Genomic DNA, 24,985 nt, shown 5'->3' on the forward strand with positions numbered 1-24,985 from the left:
TAATGGACTGCATCTTCAATATTCGTTACAGTGTCGATCGATTTGTATGTTTTTGTTTGGCCGGGGACTTTTTGAACAATCAGATTGTTTATTTCATTGACAGTATCATTCTTAGGTGATACTATAGCCCGAGAACACAGCCAATGGAAGTCTCTTTCGTGCAAATTCTCGATATCAGGGTATACAGAATCTATTAAATTTTCCAAATTATGGAGTATTTGGCCTAGAGACTCATCCAGAAGAATGTCACAATGACCGCTTAAATTTGGAGTTGGAAAAATTCCTTCCCCAAGTTTTAGCAGTTGCTGTGGGAAATCGCTATCAGTGATTCCATGAAGATGAGCTCTCATATTTGTCCTTAATTTTAATGTTTCAATCGTAGTCCATAAGGGAGACGATTTCAAGCATGCCTTGATGATATCTGCTCGCGTGCCTCTGTTAATAACGGGGAGAGTCTGTCGAAAATCTCCAGCAAATACAAAAGTAATCCCGCCCATGACTGCAGAGGAGTTCCTTAGATCCTGTAAGGTTCTGTTCACGGCCTCTATATGTGCTCTATGGCTCATCGTGCATTCGTCCCACATAATCAATGAGGCGTCTTGTAGTAATTTACCAATAGGTCCATTTTTGCGGATGGAACATGTAGATTGTTGTTCAAGATTGACGGATAGTGGAAGTTTAAAAGTAGAATGAGCAGTTTTGCCATCCTTCAAGAGAGTTGCAGCAATTCCTGAGGAAGCAACTGCTATTGCTATCTTCCCTGATTGTCTTATCTTAGCAAGTATCAAATTTGCAAGAAACGTCTTTCCCGTTCCACCAGGTGCATCCAAAAAGAAAACTTTTCTTTTGTCATGAATGACGCTATCGACTATAGTTTCAAAAGCATGTCTTTGATCTGGGACTAACTTTGGCAGGTTTTCATTGACAAAAGCGGTCAAATTATTTGTATCATAGCGATGAGTCATAGTCTCTGCTGCATTGCTTTCTGTACGAACTGATGATGGTAATCCGAAATCACTTAGGCTTTTGTCATTTAATTGCAACAGTTTATTTTCTATTTGTATCAAACCTTCGTTATAAATGTCCTCATTGTATGGTAAGGTGATGTCTTGATTTTGCTGTCTGATTCTGTGTCTAATATCTTCACATAAATCGTCTTTGAAAATGTTCCATAATTTTAATGGTTCCGATGGCTGACAAAATAAAAGTATGACCACAAACAATTCTCTCAATTGTAATGGACATTGAGAAAGCCAAGCTTCTCTGAGAGTATTTTCCCAATGGTCATCGTTTTCTAGCAAACCTCTAGCACGGCAAGCAGCTTGATACGTTTCTTTCAGAACTCCGTCAACGGTTTTCAAGTACTGGAATGAAGTTGGACCGCGTACGTGGTGCAGCAACATCCTAAGATAGAAACACTCGGATTGAGAAGGATGGACACCGTAGACTCTACCTAAAGCGGAATCTTTTTTTATGCCTGGATAGCCAACTACATTCTCACCACGCTTCCTTCTGGTGAACTTATTATTGGCCCATGTGTAGTATTGCGGGACTTCGTGGTAAAGAAGTGTTTTTGCGAATTCATCTTCATTACAGAGCTCAAAAAAAGCCAGCAATGTTGTTTTACGTGGATTTTGGGCCACTTGTACAGCCGTTTCTGTGGTAAAATACACCCTTTGGCCATTTTCTAAGTGGACAGCTAACTGCAAAACTGTAGGATGCCGCTCATGGATCGGGAATTCGAATATTCGCCAAGCAGCTTCGGAAGTACTTATGTAACGGCCATTTACGTAGTTTTCCACTTCATCATTTGGGTTTCTGACGCCAAATGTAGCTTGGTCCGATCCTTTATTTATGTATTTACAAATGTATTTGATGGCTTGAACTGAGTGACAGTACTCTACATTTATGTGAGCATTAAACGTCCTGCACAAAAGTGGAGAATATGGGACAATCCAACTATTATCTATAGTGAAATTTCTGCCTCTGATATTTAGCGAAGCGCTCAGTCCTCCATTTGCGGCATCACGACGACGATAAACTGGATATCCGTCCTCTCCAGTCTGAGTTTCGTTGACTAAACGTCGTGGGTATTTTTTTGTGCAAATACCGTTTTTCATACATGGTGCTGATAAGTTATGTTCTCCGCATGGTCCGTGCACCATATTTTTTGTTACGATATCGTACAATATCGGATCGTTTTGTTGGTTGGGCAGTTCCGCAACTATGACGCTATCAATTTCGTCTGGTTGGATTTTTGTTTCTAGCCAAAACAGCAAATGACAGTGTGGTAAACCTCGCTTCTGCCATTCTACACTTGCCATGTAACATTTCACTTTGCCGAATATTTCATTTTTAACGAATAAATTTAAGAATTTCTTCATTTTCAAATGAAACACCCTTGAAATGATGTCATGACGATCGAAAGATCGCTGATCAGGTAGTAGTTCCGCTTTAATTTCAGGCCATTCGGGGTTGCACGTAAATGTGACAAATAAGTCTGGTCTCCCGTAATTTCGGACATAAGTCATCGCGTCTTGGGTTTTTTCATGCAGGTAACGCGGAGAACCTGTAAATGAAGATGGCAAGATTACGCGTTGACCGATATTTGATGGGTCAACATTTCCGTCTTGATTTAAAGCATCTCTGAGATGAATGTATTCTTCAGCCCTTAGTCTCTGTTGGTTACGACATATGTAATTCAATCGTTCCGATATCATTTTTGCCATCATATCGACAATATATTGACTAAATAAGTCCCTGTAATAATGTAATGCATTAAAACAGTTAGCTCTAACCATCAACCTAAATGCATAAAATTGCATGCACGCCACAGTTTTGTTACGCGCTGTACCTTCCTGCGGAATGGTTAAATAATAACCGTCTTCTCCTTTCACGAACATTAAGGGATACTGTAGTGGATCATACGATCGGTGTAACTCAGAGACCCTTTTAAGTTGGCCGTCTCTTCCGTGGAGCACTATATCTCTGGGGCCTTTTTCTTCGTCAACCAAGAGAACGGCTACCTCGTTTACAGCTGGAGCATTGTATCTACCCGGGTGTGCTGTCTGTGGTGGGCGGTCGGAATGAATAATTAATTTTAAATTATCCGAAGAATTGCGTTCTATGTTTTGTTTAAAGCTTCGTATGTATACATTGTGGCTATTCAGTGCGGTCTGTAGTTCGTTAATTAAATCTATTTTCAGCGTTGGAGCTATGTTTGACCTCAATGATAGCTGATCTGCGTCTGAAATGAAATATACCTGCAAGTATTGTGGATTTTGGCCTGGTGGTGGTAAAAGGCTACCAATAAGATGATATACCTGTCCCTCTATTTTAAAAGTTGGCATAAAATTACCCTCTCTTATTTCTTTGGCGCCAAACGAAGTCATTTGAAATAGGCTATTGTACTTACGGATGTTGGTTATGAAATGTCTAGATAGCGAATAATTATTTGTCAAAAGATTTTTTATTGGCTGTGGTGGTTCCTGAATACTGGGGAGACTAACTTTTCCAGAAGCACAGCACATGCCATTAGTTTCATCGACCCATTTTTTGGCTGAACACTTAGGGCAGATCTTATTCATGTCGCCGATTTGGACGGAAGACTGTTGAGCATAATCAATCTGTGGATCGTATCTAAAAGCCGATCTTTTACTGTGGGCTAAAACTTGATTGCGACTTCTCGCTCTTGACGTCTGTTGTCGTTCTCTCTGATCTTGAAGGCGTTGGAAACGCTCAGAGCTTGATTCCCTAGTGCGAGATTGAATATTTCTGATATTTTGCTCTTCAAGCCGCTGCAAACACTGAGTACTTGACTCTCGCGCATGCACATGAGAGGTTCTTAGATTTTGTTCAGTAAGGCGCTGCGAACGCTCAAGACTGGACTCTCGCGCGCGTACCTGAGAGGTTCTCAAATTTTGTTGAGCTAGACGCTGTAAACGCTCAAGACTCGATTCTCGCGCGCGTGCTTGAGAGGTTCTCAAATTTTGATCAGCTAGTCGCTCTGAACGCTCAAGACTGGACTCTCGCGCGCGGACTCGAGAAGTCCTCACATTTTGTTCAGCGAGCCGTTGAGAACGCTGCAAACTGGATTCTCGCGCGCGTATTTGAGCGGTTCTCATATTTTGTTCAGCGAGCCGTTGCGAACGCTCGGTACTCGACTCTCTAGCACGCGATTGTGCCACATATTGTCTATGAATTGAAAGACGATTTTCAGTTTCTGATGAAGATTCTTCATTTCGACGTATTTTTGATGCCCTGGCCTGGGAACTATTTCTAGAAAGTTGAGATCTTGATCTTTTAGGCATTTCAAAATGACAAAAGAAAAAATGCCTTTGAACTAAATTAGCATAACTGTAAGCTATATATGCTACTATATTACAACGTACACAACTACCTACTATTTATTAAAATTAAATTGAAAATCATGAAAAATATTCAAGTAATTTATTAGGTTAATAACTAAGTGAACAATATTTTATATAAATGGGTTTAGTTCTGAAAAGAACTTTTTAAATCGGTTTAGTTACTTACTAAACGAATTATTATCAAGCGTAAATTCCGCACACGTCCATCACGTAGGGAGCCGACCGCGCGAGTAAGCCGCGCGGCAAGTTTATTTCGTGATCTTAACCCCCCTCCCGTACCCCTGCCCGAGTGACGCCTACAACGCATAGCTAGCCGAATACAGTTTATTTTTTAATTTTTTTTTAACTCGTGATATCTTTTGAATGGATTGTCAGAATCGAATAATTCAAAAAGTAATATAAAGATATTGAAGCAGTCTTAAATAATACATCATTTATTTTGATAAGGGTTAATACCAAGGTACAAATAAAGAGCTTTTTGTAGCGGTGGTATTTTAATTTCTTTTTTTCAATAAAAAAACGCTTATTGTGACATGACTGTAATAGTTAGAGATATGCTGCCGCTGATTTTTTGTAGATAATGGTGTGTTCTAAAAAAATGTAGTATATCATTTTGTTCTATCATCAATAGTTTTCGCAGCGCACGCGATGTAAGGTAGTTTTTTGATATTTTTTTCACACCTTGGATTACGTTATCGTAATTTTAGTAAGGATGCCTATTTTTTTTGAAAATGAAATATAGCCTATGTCACTCAGAAATGATGTAGCTTTCCAACAGTGAAAGAATTTTTCAAATCTGCCAAGTAGTTTCGGAGCCTATTCAATTCATACAAACAAACAAACAAACAAAAAATCAAACCTTTCCTCTTTATAATATTTGTATAGAAAAAACGAGTCTTAATAACTACTTATGTATATTATACCATACCTATTCGTTATATAATAAAGCTATCTTAAACCGCGGAAGCGGAAGATTTGCAAATGCTAAGCATGTTCCAGAGTTTACCAGCGAAAAGCTCCAGGAGATTATGTTCAGTCTACTAAACTCCACAGTTGATGTATTTGCCGCATACAAAATCATATTTATGCAAATTTAATGCAACATACACCGGCCAACACAAGAATGTAGACTTTGGTAATTCCCATATTTAATTCTTTTGTGTGAATTTCACTGACTTTACAACCTTATGAATAGACTATAATGGTGTTTCAAGCTAATAATAATATGTTAATTCTTTTCGTGAGTCGTTTATTTTCATGATATCAAAACTCTCCATTCTAGATAAAGATAAGACATATAGTACAAATGATTCTGGAATGTTCTTTCACCAACAATGATTTTGATTTTCGAAGTATGTAAGTAAAAATGAATTTGAATATGATATCGACGAACATTTTGATATTAAAACGTTTTTTAGGGTTACGTGGCCAAATGGTAAACAGCGGAACCCTTATAGATTCGTCATGTCTTTCTGTCTGTCCGTCCGTATGTCGCAGCCACTTTTTTCCGAAACTATAAGAACCGAAACTGTTGACACTTGGTAATTACATGTATTCTGTAAACCGCATTAAGATTTTCACACAAAATAGAAAAAAAATACAGTTAAAATATATTAAACCTATACGGGTTATCTATGGATAGGTCTTCAAAATTGATATTTATAATATGATTATCTAAACTGAATAGTTTGCACGAGAAACGCTTTCAAAATGGCTAACGGCCGTTTTTAATAACCTATCTATCCTTACTTTAACTTACTAGAGGTAAACAAATCTACCCTTTTACGCTTACATATATTTCTATAACCTATCGACAGATAGCAGTGGACTATCGGCCGTTTTCAATAACCTATCTATTCTTAGTTTAACTTACTAGACGTAAACAAATCTATCCTTTTACGCTTACTTACATTTCAATTACCTACTGACACATAGCATTGGACTATGACGGCCGTTCCCAATGTTCAGTCTATCTCTTACTTGAGATAAAAATTGTAATCGTATCGTTGACTTTTCTGTTTCAATAAACTTGGCGATAAGAATGTCTTATCGGGTATATTGGGACAGCTTCAGATTATTGACAGCTTATTACTGACAGTACAAGGTAGTAATTTATCTCTATCTGTAGATAGTAGTATATAATAAGAGAATAATAAAACAAAAACAATATATGACCTACATTACCATGCAAACTTCTACCGAAAATCGGTTTGAACGAGATCTAGTAAGTTGTTTTTTTTTTTAATACGTCATAAACTGTTACAACGAACTACAAGAACTTTTATAGTATGTTACTTGCTGCTACGGAACCCTTCATGGGCGAGTCCGACTCACACTTGGTCGCTTTTTTACTCTTATTTTGCTTCAATGGCGGGAGGCGACGTCTAAAAGATATAATAATAAGATGTGGGTATACATTTTGGTATTGTCAAGGGAGTAGCGAGGTATGGGCAGGGGGGGTCCTGTTCGCCCCACACCCCTAGAAAATGCAGGAATGCTCACAAAACGTTAGTATTATACCTATTAATAAAAAAAAACAAAGTCAATTCTATTGGCAGGCGAATTTTATAAGACTGTACTATGAATGATTGAATACAGATTCGCATTCACCTTAACTGCTCAGAATTTAACGGTTCCAATAGATACTAGATTTTACAAACACCCAGAGATCGATAGTTCCGTATGGCACTCTTTTACCTCACCCAGTTTTGACGCTTATTACGTGTACAAGATGGTCTATTTACCTATGCAATTATGAAGGAGTGAAGTCCGATACAGATTTCCATTCGTTACGATACAAGGCCACCAACATTCGACGTCATAGCTTTATATATATATTCTTGGTTTGTCTACGCCTCTTTTTTCTCTTTTACCTTTTTAATAAAGAGAGATAGTTATAATGGAAGCCATACCAATACTTTTAACGCCCTATTTCTGCCAAATACTTCTAGATCTAACACAGGTTTGTTCCATTTCAATTGCATATTAATCTTTGGTCAGATACAATTTGAACTAATTAATTAGTTTATTTGAATAATGCATTTACAAAACTATTCGCTGGCTCAGTATTATTTCATCAGACACCAAGTTATACTCTTTCAATTAAAATAAATTTTTATTTATTACAAAAGAAACATACAGATATGAAGATACATGAATGTTTGAGATAAGTAATTTAATAAATTATATTTAAAGAGTAATTAAATTTTTACGCAATTTATTTATTTATTTATGCTATACATATTTTAGAAACCATTTTGAATTGCGCGTTTACAGGTCCGTGCATAGTCTCAACTCTCAAGCCTCTTTAGCGATTCAGTTTGGTGGTTTGGGTACTTGTAAAGTTTTGGGCGTTGCCTTACCAGCATTTCTATCTTCAGTTCATAGTGCGCAGCCTTTGGTTACTAGAATTGTAAATCATGTACCAGGTAACTCAGAGTTTGCGTATTTGAACGAAGCTAACAATGATAGGCAAAATATTGCAAATATTCAAAATTTTCCAGATGATTGCACGTGTCAAAAAGCACGTGACGCATTTCTTTGTAAGTAAGCCTTTCATGATCTTTAGATCACATCTAGTAAGAATAGAGCGTGCTCGGCTTAGACCGTGACACAAAATGAGTCGGGCTCTTGGTAACAAGCGTGCCTTCGGCGCCGATTGGAACGGTACTTGACAATATGACATTGTCAATATGCGTATCACTCCGGCTAGGTATAAAATTGAATGAACCCTCTTTGTGTCACGGGATCTCCTGCCCAAAATCGGCAGGCTGTATCAGCTGTCACGCCAGCATACGTGAACTCATTGCCGCTATTAATATACCAACGGTTTTAGAGCCAAATGGTATTACCCGCTACGATGGCAAACGTCCTGATGGAATGACCCTGGTGGCTTGGCACGGGGAAGGGCGCTGGTGTGGGACGCGACTAGCATCGACAGTCTGACTCCTTCTCATGTCCAAGTTATGTCAGTTGGTGCCGGGGCTGCTGCTTCGACTGCCGAATACTGCAAGCGTCGCAAATATGTCGGTTTCAATGGGTCTTACGTCTATGTGCCGTTTGGTGTCGATATACTTGGCCCGTGGGCCTCAGAGACGCGGAGAATGTACAAAGTACTATCTTCTCGCCTAAATAAGGCTACTGGAAACCCAAGCGCTGGCAGCTATTTCGGTCGACGGATCAGCCTAGCTTTCCAAAGCGAAAAATGCTGCCAGAATTCTTGTAATGATAGTTTTAATTTAATTTAATCATAGTATCGTAAATATAGTTATAAGATTTGTTTTGTTTGAATAAATAGACCATGTCAATATATTAATGCTTATAAATACTTAATTAAACTAATTTATATTATTTCAATTGCAACTAGCATTAAACTAGGCCAAGCCTGTATTTTAAATATAAGATACTTTTTTTCTGTTACTTCAGACACAAAACTTTGATTAATAAAAGTTCGATGAGTATAGAATCTTGTAGGAAATTTGGTATGTATACATTTAGTTTTCTTACATGCAAATCATGCATGAAAGTCAAATGAATACATACCCCGAATAACCACTCTATTGTAAGAACAAATTCACGAATGACAAAAGTGGAACAGAGTTATGCGATATGAAACGTAATATTAAATTATTAAAATACACTCTCCCATCAGAATCCACAAGAACCGTCGACGCGGCCCGTTATGTTGTTTATTTTCACGAGATTACATATTTCATAATGCAAATAACCCTCATTCCAAACGACCGGCTGTAGAGTAAATGTTTCAAAAATAGTCATAAACATCACCAAGTCTTATTTACTTTGAGTAATGTTGCGAGAATTTTAATATGAGCGAACGGGATCGTTAGTGTTCTAATGTTACCTTTGACTCAGGTATTCTGACGAAGGAAATCATCGGAGTATTCAAAATACAAATATATATTCAAATTATGAAAGTTTTAAACAAAATTTGAACAAATGAATTAGCTAGTTAGTAGTCAATTTCTCGATTTGTAATACAGTGCTCACAACATTGCTAGGAGACAATCAAGCATAATATAACCTTAATAAGACAATATATCGATATCTTAATAACCAGGCTTTTTTGCACAGCATGCCGGCTAGATTTTAGGGTACTACAATTATTGGGCTTTTTGCCCTGAAGCGGTAATGTGTAAGCATTATTGTGTCTCGGCCTGAAGGCAGCGCCCTTCCTACCTAGTGAAATTACTGGGCAAATGAAACTTAAAATTAAGATGTTGTGTCTCAAGGAGATGAGCGCAATTGTAGTTCCACTCAGAATGTTTGGGTTTTTCAAGAGTCCTGAGCGGCACTGCGTTGTAATGGGCAGGGCGTTTCAATTACCAACACCTGATTGTCCTGCTCGTCTCATCCCTAATAGTTATAAAAAAACTGATGATTAAAATATCGAATCTTATACTGTTGGTAAAATCTTTACACGGTTTTTTTACATTTATATTTAATTTTACCGACGGCTAGTTGAATTTACAAAACGTAATCAAAGACGACCATAATAAATATAAAAATTCATTTATAAACAGCATTGGCGTTTTTTATAGTATATAAAATTATTTTATTTAACATAATATATTTTACACTCTAGTTTTGAGGCCTTTCTTTCGATATACAATTTGTATTGATTAAAATCACAAGTGACTTCAAAAATATATCAATCATTTGCGTTATATTCGTAATGCTATAAACTATATTTTATTTACAAGTTAACAAAACACTCGAGTTTCGTGGCCCTTGCTTCGATGTATATTTTAGTGTTCATTGAATAATTAATATTGTCTATATTTCAGTTTTTTTTTTCAACTATCACATATTTTTAAATAACTATTAAATTATAAAATATATCAAATGATCTGTTATTAAGACTATTAGTGCGTCGTTGCTATTGCTATTCTTACTACTTTTACTTACTTACTTTTACTGTTACTTACTTTTAACAATTTCAAAATTTTGTTCATAAAAAACCTAACGTTGGTGTGGACACATATAAAATGTTCAAAATACTCCAGACTTAGTTTAGATTATATTTGAAACCTTAAATTCTGTGCAGTTCTCTCGAATTTACCACAGACGACACGTTAAATCTCAACTGTCCTTTGACTTAGCGAGCTGATAAATTAACTTGCGTTTGCTCTACAGTACCGCTATACGCTGATATTTTTATTCTCTTTAGAACGTTCTTGGAACATGGAAAAATTGCTTTCTTGCCTCTAAATGAAACTGGGATCCAATATTGTTTGTGCTCGTCTTGCTTTGAAATTTAACTATGACTTACTTACTTATCAGCCCCAGAGTGAAATTTATTATTTCATCATGAAGGAAGGAAGCAAAGAATTTATGAGTACCATTTGCTTGTTATAAAATTAGTTTAATAACATCCGACAAAGTAATTGTTTAATTACTTATGCTTTCAGTTGCAATTTTCTTTAAAGCACACTAAAGGTCTCGTATTGGGGAATCGGCAACTACTTCGGTCTAAAACAAAACTAGTTCAGATAATCCCCAACGTATAATGTACGTTTTTGTATTCTATAATATTTGTTTTTTATTATTGTAATATATTTTTTATATTTAGAATTGTAACGTTCATTATTATCTACCATTTTATGTCGTACCTAATAATACTATGTAACATTAATGTATATATGTTCAAAATTGTTATTAATGATGATCTTTAGTGTTAATCCTGCTTCGTTACAATTGAGGTATCTTTAGGAGGTGCTAACTCATATCTAATATCTCCGTTATCTTATGGATTTTCTTTCTCTTTTCTGTTATTTGTGTTCCAGCTAATTTATGCAAATTTCGTATAATATTTTCATCTAAAACAGCAGCTAACACAAAGTTGTAGAAAAAAACTATAATAGTAAAAAATAATATTCTATATCGGTCTATAAACTTTCCAGAAAAAAAACATTAACGGCCTCACAAATAAAATTGGCATAAAGTTATAACTAAGCATAAACCAAGAATATGTAGTATGTTTACAAATAGACATTTTGCTTACGAATGGTTTGTTCAAACGTATTACGTTTCCCGCGTTTATTTGCAAGGCAGCTTGTCATTAGGAAAACTTCAGAATTATCATTGTATTGACAGTGTTGTCAATGATATTGTAAACATTTTGCATTTTCTTTGTTTATCATCAGTTATAACTTTATACCAAGCTTATTTGTAAGGCCGTAAAAGTACACGGATCATAACCTCCTTCCTATTTAGAAGTCAGTTAGAAAGGAGCCTGTATCGTATCTATATCCATATTACTGGCATGCAGTGCAAAGGATCATCAGTTAAGTTCTTGTAACCCCTTGCTCTAGTATATCCGCGATTGGTCCTGAGCCTTGACTTTACTCCAAGTCTTTCCGATGTCTTTCGCTTCGTCTATGACAGGTGTCTGCCAGGTTTTTCTTTGGACGTAGGTTTAGTTTAGGGCTTGCCTCGGTATATGGTTGGAATCCCTTCTTAGTGTCTGGCCTATCCAGCTCCATTTTTTTAATCCTCTACTGTTTAATCTGTTGGTCGATTGGGACTTCATGACAGCGTTGGCAAAGAGTTCCTCAAAGTGCCATTGCATGCATTTTAGCTGCCTCTCCGAAGTCACAATAAGTTGGCCTTCTCTCTTTAAAGGTTTTCTCCTTAAACTTTGATTCTTTGAGCACCAGCAGAAGTATTCTTCTATCCTGGCGTGTACTACGATAAATGCTCTTGCGGATTTGCCGGTATTGCTGCCTGAGATCTTCCTGTACACTTGCGTTATTCGCAGCAATTAGTTGCAGGTGAAGCTCCCTTCTTATTGCAATGAGGTGCCAGGATCCTTTTGGCATCCACTCCTCCTTAGTGTTTGTTTTATATCCAATATCGAGGGAGATTACCTCTGTGCAGGCCATTTTGATGTTTGATGCGATTTCACTCCACGCCGACAGATGTAGGGTTAGCATCGAGGATCGAAAAGCGGTTTCCATGCTCCTGTTTAAATTTGTAGCTGATGCCGGGAATATTCAACTTGCTAACATCAAACCGTCTTTTGTAATGCCGATATTTAGAGACGCACTTTTGCAACTACAAGATGGTGGTCACCGTCAATGCCAACACCTCTACTATTACGCACATCCAAAAGTGACGTTGTCCATTTAGAGTTAAAAGCTAGGTGGTTAATTTGGTTCTTAGTGACACCATCGGGTGAGTTCCACGTATATTTGTGATGGTCTCCATGAAGAATAAAGTCATATCGAGGCTTAGGTTATTGTTCTGACTCTGTGAAACGCGCTCCGTTGTCGTTGCGTACTCCCAGCCCGTACAGATAAAATATCTGTTCTAGTTCATTAAATTAAATTTTATTTTAGTATTTTTCCCAGACTGCTTTTATGTGAAAACGAATTATATTTGTATTTAATTTCCGGTGCGGTCTTCTAATAGCACGCTTTCGTAATACTTACCAGCTTTCGTGTGTTCAATGTGCCTTTAATATACGAGTGGTGATAAGCCCCTCAAATACAATAAAGCACAATACATTCAAATCCTAATATTTTTATTGAAAATAGGATGTGATATCACTTATTGAAAGTCAAAAATTACCACCTATTCCAAAAAGTATGCATCAGACCTGAGAAAAACGGGCGCACAATGTCGGGCTTCTTTTTTTTCATAAAAAATATGGTTACAAAGTAATATCGTACAATTAAACTAATTATTAAATAGCCTGGGGCGGTCGCTCCTTTCCCAATCTGTGGTATCATTAAGAATATCATTTATATTATAAAAATTTAAAAGCTCAAAAGACTTACTAACTCGACTAGTATAGATTCGACATAGTTTTGAATAGCAAAAAAAATCTTGTATTTACTTACGTACGTACGTGACGAATAACTCTTTTTAAAATAATATCTTAGTGATATCATACGGTCACAGACCCCTAAAGCAAGATGTAAAAGGAATCTGAATGATACAGCTCGTAGAGGGTGAAATATAGTCGACAATCGAGACAAATTGCACAACACACTTACCAGAATACGGGAGGCATTTCACGTGAACTCAAATTGGGTGTAGAGTAGGGTGGCCATGCGTTCAGATATTGCCACGATTGAGTTTCCCGAGCCGACGTTTAATTAACAATGTCCATGCTGTTAATTTGCAGGAATTGATGATGAAATCCAGTCGTAGATTATTAGAATCTACCGTGCTAAATTGTTTGAGGCTTCCAATATTTTTCTCTGAGCGACTGTTAACAATTACTTTTTTTTAATTTGATAGGTAGCAATATATTCGTAATAATATCCAAGGGTAATTTTAGGTACCAGTTTTAGTTTGAATTTCAAATAAAAGTATATCAACAGATGCTTTTGATAAAGTATTATGTACTAGAATCATGTACTAGAATCGTCTACATCATGAGTCAACCTAGACCATAACCTTACCACTACACTACTCGGGAATACAAATTTATCGCAATGTCTAACTATTTTAATTAAAGTCAACCAAATTGTTGTCTTTTAAGCTTTGAAATAGAGTACATACGTGAACGTAGGATCTGTTGCTTCGCGATACTGACAGAAAGCGGTGTGGTATTGGCCTCATATCAAAATATGAAGCCAACGCGTAGCTAGTTTATTCGTTTGTTAAGATATCCTTCTGAAACCTTACGTTGGTCAATTATGCAGTTTTTTTCCCACATTGTCTGTTGTTGGGCCATACTAAACACGTTTATTCGTGCCTTATTTTGCCATTTTTCAAGCCGTTACCATTGATCTGGTAGATATTTGAAAGAAGGACAGATCTTTCAACAAGCCCGACAATCGTCAACGTGCAGAGGTCAGCGACGCACGTGTGATCATCTGATATTGCGAGAGGGTGCTGACAGCTGATCAACTTCCCATCACGTCCCGTACGCTCGTTTGTGCTTCCCTTCCATAAAAAGAGAAGAACCTACTTATTATGCAACGGATAGCGAATAATTTTATTTACAACTAGCCGATCAAGCTAAATAATATAATAGCATAAATAGTAGAAACTAACTCCTTGCTCTTTTTCACTACAAAGTGTTGAAAGCCAATTTTGATACGAAGCTTACCCTTTTGCACGCCGCGAACGCGAAGCGGCGAGGTTGTGCTTTATAACCGACCTGTCAAGGTCACACGATTACCACTCTTTAAACTGCATATTTTTTTTTGTATTACTCTTACACATTATAAAAAGCATATCAATATAAAGCTGAGACACTAATGAATAATCCGGATACTTTTTTAAGATGTCGAATACGCATTAATACAAAAAAAGTTCATTAAAAAAATATCGTGGACGTCCATTAGTCTGTGGTTCAAAAAAACGGCGGGGTATGGATATCTCGAGAACGACTTGACGAAACGACTTAATTTTTTTTTAATAATTTTCAGAACTAAGCAGATAAAGTTCCTTTCAAAAATCACTACTGTAGGCCTTCTCGGTTTTTTTTATCAAAACGCAGGTGATTCGATTTTATTCAAAATTTATCTTTAAAAAAACTTTAGCATGAGCCTTCGAGGCGTGCACTTTTGGATTTTCCAATTTTTTTTCATTATTACATTTATTATATCTAACAATTTTTTTTAAGGTATCTCTAATTTTTTATTGAAAAATTTCCCGTGATACTCGATGATAATATACCATATTAATGGTAAAAAAAATTTAAAAACAGTCAAGTTGTTTTGGAGTTTACACATTTCAAAAAAAATTACATACATATCTACTAAAAATCTTCGCTTAGAAAATTTAATCATATTTAAATCCAACCCCGAAGGTCTTTTTGTTTAATACACTAAAAATAATATAATTATTTATCTTAACGCTATCAAAAACAAGAATTATACAAAAAATCTGTTATATTATACTGCAAAAACTTGTACACCAACCATAATTGAATCTGTAACAAAATTTAAATTAAATATATAGATGTTACATAGTGAGACCTTACAGTTATAAAAAGTAAATAAATTTTGGTTACCCTATCGTAGGGAATTCGCGCGCGAATAAATGTGAGAATTTATTCATGCTCGGATTATTTTTTATCAAAATGAGAGTGAAATAAAAAATTATAATAATATGCAATATGATATTTTTCCTGAAAATATTTTTATTTAAATCTTCGGGTAATTGTACTGGTATTTTTTCCTTTTAGATAACAATATATCAATTGAAGCGATAACCGATGAAAATAGACCAGGTTTACTACTTTGGTGTGCGTGACAAGCTACGTCTTACACTCGCGATTTGTATGTCATTTTGTGTTAGTACATTGCTGAAAATAGACGTTAAATGTAAATGTCAATTTTTTTCGACGTTTTCACAACTTGCCACATCATATGTAGATATAACGGCCTTTTTAAATAACCTATCTATCCTGAGTTTAACTTACTAGAAGTAGATAAATCTATCCTTTGACGCTTACTTTCATTTCAATAACCTATCGAAATAATATAGCATTGGGCTATAACTATAGTACATTAAGATACAAGTTCGCAAAGTATGTCGTTCGGATGACCTACGTGCGCACGAGTATTGTATATAATTTTTCCTATTAAGTTGCGCAAAGTTCGACCACTATAATTATTTTCAAACATTCCCGCACGCTCTTGTCAACCTGTGGGAAAGTGGTACTTTGCGAACGCAAATACATGCGCAAAATCGAACTTTGCGCACGATCATAGGAAAATAATATAACTGTATTGGACATACATAGCTATAGCATAGAACAGATCGTGGCATTAAACGGTGATAGCAATTTATCCGTAACTAGAGATACGTTATTGAAAACGGTCGTAAATGATCTAAGAATTGAGATTTCAGATAGACGATAACTTCAACTGTCAAGATAGAGTTTGCACGGTTTGTGAAGTGATGTCAATGTAGCTTACAGGGCTTCTGGTAACGCAAGGTAGTGTTGCAGCCAGTAGTAGTTACCAGCAAATTAGTTTAGTTGATTTTTACGCAATCGGAAGACTGACGAACGTACCTAGAATCTGTAGGTTCGCCTGGTGACCTTGCCACAAACAGCAGAATTGAGAATGGCTTTCGCCTTTAGGAAAGTTCAACAAATGTAGACATAGTAGATAATAAAATGTAGACACAGTTCCTATTATTGATTCTATCATATCTTAAGCCGTCTTACTTTTGGAGTAAAGCAGCTGACATTGAACATGTGTTTTTGTTACGAAAAAGAGCAAGTCATTAAATCACCGTTCGCGTAACGCTAGCATTCGTTTGTAATGCTCTCGTCATGCATTCAGCAGCTTACTCTCCAAGTCAAGAAATCACCGTTCGCGTAACGCTAGCGTTCGTTCGTACCGTTATCGTCACGCATTCATCAGCTTACTCTGCAAGTCAAGAAATCACCGTTCGCGTAACACTAGCATTCATTTGTAACGCTCTAGTCACGCATTCAACAGCTTACTCTCCAAGTCAACCGTGCTTAAAGAAGTTTTACTTCAGAAACAATTAAAGATCTGACATGAGATTCCCCCGTCATTTCATTACTGATACCGTTATCGGGGACTCCCATTCAGATATGACGTGTGCTATATAACATTACTAACTAAGCATTAATATAGTTTTATTATTATCTCATACGTCCATATCATTTATTTGATTAAATTCAATCTATAGTATAGATTTAAGTGTTGTATTTCTTGGAATCACAGCTTTTTAGTCAACATTTCTCTAATATTCTTGTCAGTGAAGCATTCCAATGTGTGTATATACTTGCGTAGATATTATACGGTGATGGATAACGCCTGATCAACAAGCAACATGAAACATTAAGGCCTACAACATAAGATTAAAATTTGACCACACTATACAAATTCGTTTGACGCTGTTAAAGAGAAATTCACTCCGGGTATTCCCTTAGCATTCAATATTTATGTGTTCGCCTTGCAACGCGTTGCATCTGTAATCTCAATCTCGTTTAACATTTTAACGCTATACATTGCTGTTTTATAGAGAGGTTCGTTCTACTAACGTAAATTAGGAGAGTAATGTGTACGTTGCATTGAGTATCTGTGGCTTTGTTACAATTTTGATTATGTCGTAGTAGAGGTTCAGAGACAGCGCACGAGATAGGGTGTATAAATAACTCGATCTTTTCTGCTATTTCGCATATTCCAATTGGTTTCAAGTATTTCAACATGAAGACATCCGTGGTTATTGCGTTTTTGTTCGTCGCTATTCTGTTCGTGACTTCAATACAAGCAGTTGGAGAGGAATCTTCGAGTAAGTATGAAAAATAATATTGTTTCTTATATTCCCATCGAATATTATTAGACTAGAAGCGAGAATGCTATATTTATAAAATCCTCATAATATTATAAATGTGAAAGTTTGTATGTCTGGATGTATGTTTGAACTTCTTTAACGCAAAATCTACTGAATAGATTTTGATGAAACTTTACAATAATATAGCTTACACACCAGAATAACAAATAGGCTATAATTTATAAAACTATAGTGTGAATTATACAAATTCTTAACTAGCAATATTAAGAATTATTAACTAGCAAGGAAAAGATCAATACAATTTATATGCCAAAACAACGTTAAATAATGTAATCTCAAGTCAATATGCAAATATTGGGGTTGAGCAGGTTTTCAACTGTGAAGTAGATCCTGTAGATGAGGCCACAACCTGAGAGTTGAACAAAGACATACAAGATTTATCAACGATACGTCACTCGAACGGTTGGCTCAGTTGGAAGAGCGCTCGCACGGAACGCGAGAGGTCGCGGGTTCGAGTCCTGCATCGCATATATATATTGTTTTCAATTTTTATTTGTGTAAATAATGTAATAGTCGCAATGAGTGAAAATGGTGCAATTTACTTTAAATTATATAAAATTATTGTAACCAATGCATTGGTTGTGTGATGTTTTCGGTTTCTGATGATTAAAATCTTCTCAGCGTGCTGAAAAACAATATTTTTGGAGTTTACTCCATTAGAATCGATTTATATATAGCGCGTATTCTTGGTACGCTTCCCCGTAATGATAGTTTTAATTTTATGTAATCATAGTTTTGTAAATATAGTTATAAGACTTGTTTTGTTTGTTAAAAGTGTGCCTACTTGTTAAATAATGTAATGTCAGAAATATATTTTTATGTACCACAATTATTTAAGTAATATATTTTCTCAAATTAATATGAATTAATTTACATCCTGTGCCTATTAAATGTATTTTAAGACAATCGTTATTAACGAGTTAACTCCAGTCACGCGGCGGAGGTGACACGCACAATTTGTTTTTTATTGTCTTTATTTTAATTTATACAAATCAAGCATTACCATTTATTCTATAATTGTATTTGCTTCAGATAACCACATACTCAACAAGAGACAGATCTTAAAGAAGGATGTGATATTTATGAAGCCTCCTCCTGGCTGTATTTTCTACGAGTGCATAGCCAAGTGCCGCCAACGGGGAAACAGAAATGGCGGATATTGTACAATCAACGGATGTGTTTGTGTTCGATAACCTTGTTGATCATTATAAGTAATACAATGTTATATTTACTTTACTTCAGTTCATATGTTCTAAGATACTATAGTATTAAGTTTTATTGATGTGTAATATACTAACTCTGAAACAACGTAGGGACATATTGAATTTACTTTTGTTATAAAAAAGTATTAACAACATTTATGACAACTTCTTTCTTGTGTCTATGTTTAATTTTAGAGTGCCTAGATGCCCACGTATACCTGTGAACTTATTTGAAAAACCTTCTCGCAGAACTATTTTGGGGACCAATTCACCTGTGTCGCGATTATGCAAAATTATAAACGATTATAAATGCTTAGACCCATTCAGTGATTCGTTGCCAAGGTTTCGCAAAAATGGATTGTAAATAAATAATTTATAAGTATTCTTGATTTGTTTAATACGTTTATCTTGACTTGTTTAGTAGATTTTGTTAATTTCTTAATTTCATTACATTATAGAATGGTTGTTTTATAACTTAAATTTATTTTATGTAACTATTTCACACATAATTTAGCATGCGGTATTCACCTTAAAAGGTAATATATTTAGTAATAAGACCCTTGTAAATTAGCATAATAATTATAAATGTATTATTGTAATTACCACTAGTGAATCTAAATAAATAAAATAAAATAAATGTTCAAGCGAAATAACTAATCTCATGTTCATACCTCATTCATCTTCCCTCTCTTTCCCGCAAGCGCACAATTATATATAGCCGTCTCATTCGCATGTGACTGATCCCAGCGGAAACTCCATAGGGAGTGCCGCTTGCGCCTCTCTCTCCCCAAGAGAAGGTCGCCTTCGATGTAGGCTTAGAGGGCATCTGCCCAAAGCCAACTGCAGGTGGTGTTTAGTGGGTAGGCACCTAGGTTTTCACGTGAGTCCCACATAACCAACGCAGACTTAGGCTGCGTGGTCTTTGATCCGAGAATGATTTTTGAAAAAAAAACCAAATTAGTAGATTTTTTTTTATGAAAATAAGGGACGGGACGAGCAGGCCGTTCAGCTGATGGTAATTGATACGCCCTGCCCATTACAATGTAGAAATCCTGCTCAGAATTCTTGAAAAACCCAAAAATTCTGTGCGTCACTACAATTGCGCTCGTCACCTTAAGAAGGAAGATTTTAAGTCTCATTTGCCGAGTAATTTCACTAGCTACGGCGCCCTTATGACCGAAACACTGTAATATTTCCACATTACTGCTTCACGGCAGAAATAGGCGCCGTTGTGGTACCCATAATCTAGCCGGCATCCTGTACAAAGGTTATAATAATTGACATTTTAATACATTTTTTCTAATGTTGTGGAATTCTTTATCATGCATTAATATGATACTGTTCTTAATATATTATTCTTATTATAAAGCAAAAACAAATTTGACAAAAAATCGCATTAATTTATGAAATGCTATGTTCTCTGATTTCGACACAGTATGGCTTTTGCAGATTAATATAAAACATATGACCATGTTTCTTAAATAGGTTATAGACTGAAATTAGTGTTACTCACACAAAATGAATAACGATTGTAACAGACGAGATATTCCTAACAGTTTTCATCTCGTTCATGTATAACATTATTACTTTCTTGTCAAATCCAGGTATATACTTCATCCTAAGTTTAGCCATTGCGGTTAATGGGACGTTGCTTCTGATAGTTACAGATGCATGGACGGATCGACCACAAAATGTTAGCAATGGAGCTCCCGTTGTTGTAACAGCAGTGTATCGCAATAATCCATATTGAAGGATTGGCGAATAGGCTTAGTTCTACAGCATATAGCGGTTAAAAAAAATAAACGGTTAACTGACATAGATACGGCGCGACTAGTACTTTACTTATTTTCATAGTATATCTTATGGTATATTGTTATGGGGCAGTGCGGCCGATATTAATACCATCTTTGTACTGCAGAAGAGGGCTGTTCGCGCAATTTATAACCTAGGTCCTAAAGAATCATTTAGAGAAAAATTTAAAGAAGTACACATTTTGACTGTTTGCTTCTCAATATTATTTTGACAATGTTCTATATGATCATAAGCACATTGAGGAATTTTCTAGAAACTGTGACATTCATTATGTTAACACGAGGAACAAACATAAACATGTTATGCCTACTACTCTGTTGGGTTGAGTTAGTAAGTCTTTTGCTGGGCGATGTATATGCTTCTACAATATGATCCCTAAAATGTACAGAACAAATGTGTTATTAAATTTAGAAGACTTGTTAAAAAACGTTTGTATGGCAAAGGTTACTATAGCATAAATGATTTTCTTATGACACCACGGACTGGGAATAAAGGGAACACCCCCAGCCTCTTCAATTATAAATGTTTATTGTACGATATCACATTGTAATCCATATTTTTATATAAAAAAAAGCCCGCTGAGTTTCTTGCGCCCATTCTTCTCAGGCTGAGGCAGTCTCTTTTGAATGGGTGGTAGTTTTTAACGCTCAATAAGTGATTTTGAATCCTATTTTGAATAAAAATATTTAAATTTGAATTTGAATTTGAACTGTTCGTATTGCCACTTCTTGAAAGCTTCGCTTGTTATCAACTATGGTCCTTCTACATATTTTATGTTGTATGAAAGACCTTTGGGTATCGGGCAGGATGCCGAAATCTTTCATAATGAGACACTCTTCGAAATTAATAGGCTCAGTGCTATTTTCCATGGAAAATTCTCACAACAACTCCCTAAAGATGTTTTGTCGTTCGTTAGAAATGTTTCAAAGTTATATCTTTCGGTATTGATTATTCCCAAATCGACGCCGCTCTCGTACACTTTGAGCTGGTCTCACTTCATAAATGATTGCCACCTAAAATACGTGGAGCTTGAAAGAAATCTTACTAGGAAAATGTACTACGTATGTTTTGAGTATGTATGTGAACTAATTTAGTTTTTTTATTTTTTGTAATAATACTATTGTTCCTCTGTTCGGTTACATTTATACTGTAACTTACTAATTCATACTAATTATCTGCCAGTTGCAGAAAACATCCTTAAAGTTAATGTTTCATTTGATATAATACCGTCACATTCTTTTGCATTTTGACAGTCAAAGATAGTATGTGAAACATGCAGAAAGATAGTATGTGTATATAAAACGTTAACATTAAATATGCTATCTGCAACTGGCGCTAAGACTCTGAAATATTTAAAAAATAAAGTTTGAATATTATTTGAAAATTATTAAATAAAACTTCTCGCAATCCCATCGCCAGTTGTAAGCATCGTAAAAAAGGAGTAAATTCACGCCTAATGTTAATTTGTTAATCACTGCTGAACTTTCCAACTATATTTTGTGAAATGAAATCTTATCAATGTCTTCAAAACAGCCAGATACAAATAGGACAAGTAAAGAGATCTTATTCTAAGTTATGAAATGCTATATGCGAAAAGACCTTTTACCCAACTCATTACTTATATGTATGTTTTTGATACCCGTGCATATCTTCTATGTAATGAGGGTAGCTAATTTGAACAAACCTTCAAACACACAAAAAATTTAAAGATAATATTAAATCAATTCAAACTAAAATAACTTTAGTCATATCCGTCACGGAAATGGCACTTATAAATGTCAACAATGTTTTTTTTTCTTATTGAAATTACCGCCACCTCGTACTTGGGATTGGTCTAATGAGAACAAGTATCAAGAAACTCATTGCCACTCTTTTAAATCAACATTTACATTTTCACCGTTTTACCAATCATTTCAATTACAATGTATGTTAAGTGACGCTACAAATATACTCACATTAACCTTCCGTTACGTATATGGCTTCCTCGACAGCATTCAGAATTCTTTAATTCCAATATATGTATGAATAGATTATATAATATAATGAATATTAAAAGGAAATCTGTACATCAACTATACATATTTTTACATTAGCAGATAGCATATGCAGCTGTGTGGCATATGCCGTTAGAAAGATTAGAGAGTACACGAATGTTACCACCTTCAGCTATTTTCACAGTATCATGACGTACGGTATTTTACTGTTGGGTCATGCTGCTGACATTGATATAGTCTTTGCTCTGTAAACGGAGCTGTTCGTGCTATATATCAGCTTGGTTATAGACAGTCTCTCAAAGAAAAATTTAAAGAAATTAATATTATGACTGTTCATTGTCAGAACAGTTATGAAAATTTAAGACACGTTCACAAAAATCGTCCCCTTTTTGCTATTAATAGTGATTTTCATTATTATAACACTAGAAATAAGGGATTGCTTGTAAGTAATTCTAGTAGGCTTCATAAGATACATAATAGCTTTAAGGGTAAATGTATACACTTTTGTAACAAAGTCCCAGCCACTTTTCAGGCATTATCTATAAATAAATTTAAATGCCTTATAAAACAATGGCTCTGTCGTAAATCCTACTACTCCACAGCTGAATATCTAAGTGATCGGACAGCCTGGGCTAGTCCCATTATGATTATTTTATACCGATAGAAATGACTGTACAATATTGTATATTTTTATTGAAAAAAGCGCAAAAAAAGAATGCTGGGAGAGTTTCTTGCGCCGCTTCTTCTTCTTCTCTCTCAGAGCGCCATCTAGTATATTAGAAATGACATCAAAAAGAATTCTAAAGGAATCAATTTTGGGAAAATAAATGCCTTTTTGCATTTATTAAATAAATATAAGAATAAAAAATAAAGCTAATTAATAAACACAGTTAAAAGAAACAGTTATTTAAGCTTCGTTATTATTCTAAGCTTTTAAGCCTATTTTAATACTTCGCAGGTTACTCAAAACCTCTGGACTGGTTCCCTAAAGGAATTTATATGAAAATCATTACTTGTAATTAAATTACAAGTTTGTTGGACTGTGAACGCAACCTTTACCGCCTTCAATATGGCAAAGTATTAATTGTTCTGTTTAATTACCTTTCAATTATATATAATAAGAATAATAAACTTTATTCTCTTTCTTCTTTCTTCTAAGTTCTTAATAAATTAAATTAAGGCGAGGGTATTCTTCTTCGTGACACTTGGCAGAGCGGTCGTGGTTATTACGAACTTACGAAGTGACATCTTTTGGGGCAAATGTGATTCGCCCTACGAGCATTCGCCACTATAACCTGCTGGCCGACAACCTGGTAAACTCGTTCAATGGACGGCCCAAAACAGACTTAATTAAGTCGGTCCATCGCATGGGCGACCTTCTCCCCCTCTGGTACCCTCTTCTATGCCCTGCGCGACAAGGCGCTCAATGGACTCACTCTCGCGTCGGGAGACGTGTCCTAAGTGGGTATTAATATGACCCATACAACGCAGTGGTTAGTTACCTTGCCTATTGAGCTAGTGGTGCCAGGTTCAAATCCCGGTGGGCGCAAACATATATTTGATGAATATCGATGTTTATTTCCGAATTGAGGTTGTTTATATTATGTATTTGTACATACATACATAAAATCACGCCTCTTTCCCATAGGGATAGGCAGAGACCACTTCTTTCCACTTGCTACGATCCTTACCTACTTGTTTCGCTTCGTCCACTCTCATTATTCCTTTCATACATGCTCTCCGGTTTAGGGTGCTCTTGACCTGGCCTTTTTCCAAGACGTCCCTGATTTGATATTGAAACGTCCGCCTAGGTCTACCCCTTCCAACACTTTCATTCACACTGGCCTTATACACTTTCTTCGACAATCGTTCTTCATTCATTCTCTCGACATGTGCAAACCCTCTCATCATACCTTTCTCAATTTTTGTCCCAACATCTTCTTTCAGACCACAACGTTTCCTTATCTCACTATTTCTTATCCTGTCACCCAGCTTAATATTATCATACTTCTCAACGCTCTCATCTCAACTGCATTTATTCTGCTTTCATGTTTCTTCTGCCATACCCAACATTCACTTCCGTACATGAGTGTTGGAACCTAGCAAAGCGGCTCTCCATGGGCCGCTTTTCGCCCCCGTGAGAAACGAGACGTGATGGGTGGCGAACAACATCGCCACCATTTTGGTGAATTAACCTATTTTTATTATTCTCCATTGCATTCCCACGACTAGCAAGGGAAAGGTTTGTCCACCCCAGCAGAGCCCCGCATGCCAAGGTAAGGCTAGCCTG

Source organism: Leptidea sinapis, chromosome 43, assembly GCF_905404315.1.
Source record: "Leptidea sinapis chromosome 43, ilLepSina1.1, whole genome shotgun sequence".
Classification (NCBI taxonomy): Eukaryota; Metazoa; Arthropoda; class Insecta; order Lepidoptera; family Pieridae; genus Leptidea; species Leptidea sinapis.